The 1,111-nt window shown below is 48.6% G+C and overlaps 1 long non-coding RNA gene across 1 annotated transcript in view; it reads left to right on the top strand.

Annotated features, from left to right (window-relative positions):
• Window positions 1-1,111, top strand: part of LOC115272741 — a 12,248-nt gene that overhangs the window by 7,576 nt on the left and 3,561 nt on the right. The window lies entirely within an intron of this gene.

The following is a 1,111-nucleotide window of genomic DNA, read 5'->3' as shown; positions in this document are numbered from 1 at the left end:
CTTCCTTTTTTTTTAATGTTTACTTATATTTTTTGAGAGAGAGAGAGAGACAGAGTGCTAGCAGGGGAGGGGCAGAGAGAGAGGGAGACACAGAATCCAAAGCAGGCCCCAGGCTCTGAGCAGCACAGAGCCCCATGCAGGGGCTCTAACTCACAAGCTGTGAGATCATGACCTGAGACAAAGTCAGACGCTTAACCGATGGAGCCCCCCAGGCGCCCCCGAGTTAATACAGTTTTGGATGCAGTCTTCTAGCAGGTGGTCCAAAGAGCAGTCACAGCCCGAAGGCCAGTGGAATCTGGATATTTTCTGGGATGGTCTTGGCCACCTTCTGGAAATCTTGTCCTGCCCTCCCTCAGAGGCCCTGAAGCAGGCTCCAGACTCTTGAGCTGTCAGCACAGAGCCAGATGTGGGACTCGAACCCACAAGTCGCAAGATCATTCCTGAGCCAAAGTCAGACGCTCAACCGACTGAGACACCCAGGCGCCCAGATTTTCCTTCCTTTTTTAAGGCTGAATAATATGCCATTGTTGACACCACACTGAGCTTCTCCATCCGTCTGCTGAGGACCATCCGGGCTGCACCCACCTCTCGGCTGCTGTGAATAATGCTGCTGTGAACATGGGTGTACACCCAGGAGCAGACCTTGCTCCGGTTCCTTGGGTGCACACCCAGGAGCAGAACTGCTGGATCATACGGTATCTGCTTTTAATTATTCACTGTTTTCCATAAGGTTCACACCACTTACATTCCCACCGACAGTGGCAGAATGGCAGAAATTCCAATTTTCCCATATCCTCACCAACACTTACTTCCTGTTAAAAAAAAATACATTATTTTAATAATCAAGCAAATGCGACAAGCAGATTTGAAGAACTAAATAGAGCTCTTAGAAGTAAGAACTAAACCTGAGTGGGTAGCTTAGTCGGTTGAGTGTCCGACTCCGGCTCAGGTCATGATCTCGTGGTCATGGAGTTTGAGCCTTGCGTCGGGCTCTGTGCCTGCTTTGGATTCTGTCCCCCTCTCTCTCTGCCCCTCCCCAACTCATGCTCTGTTGTGTCTCTCAAAAATGAATAAATGGTAAAAAAAATAAAATAAACATGAAAGAACTATA

The sequence above is a fragment of the Suricata suricatta genome, chromosome 11 (genome assembly GCF_006229205.1).
Source record: "Suricata suricatta isolate VVHF042 chromosome 11, meerkat_22Aug2017_6uvM2_HiC, whole genome shotgun sequence".
Lineage (NCBI taxonomy): Eukaryota > Metazoa > Chordata > Mammalia > Carnivora > Herpestidae > Suricata > Suricata suricatta.
Note: the sequence above shows the minus strand (reverse complement) of the source record. Positions and strands in the feature narration are given on the sequence as shown.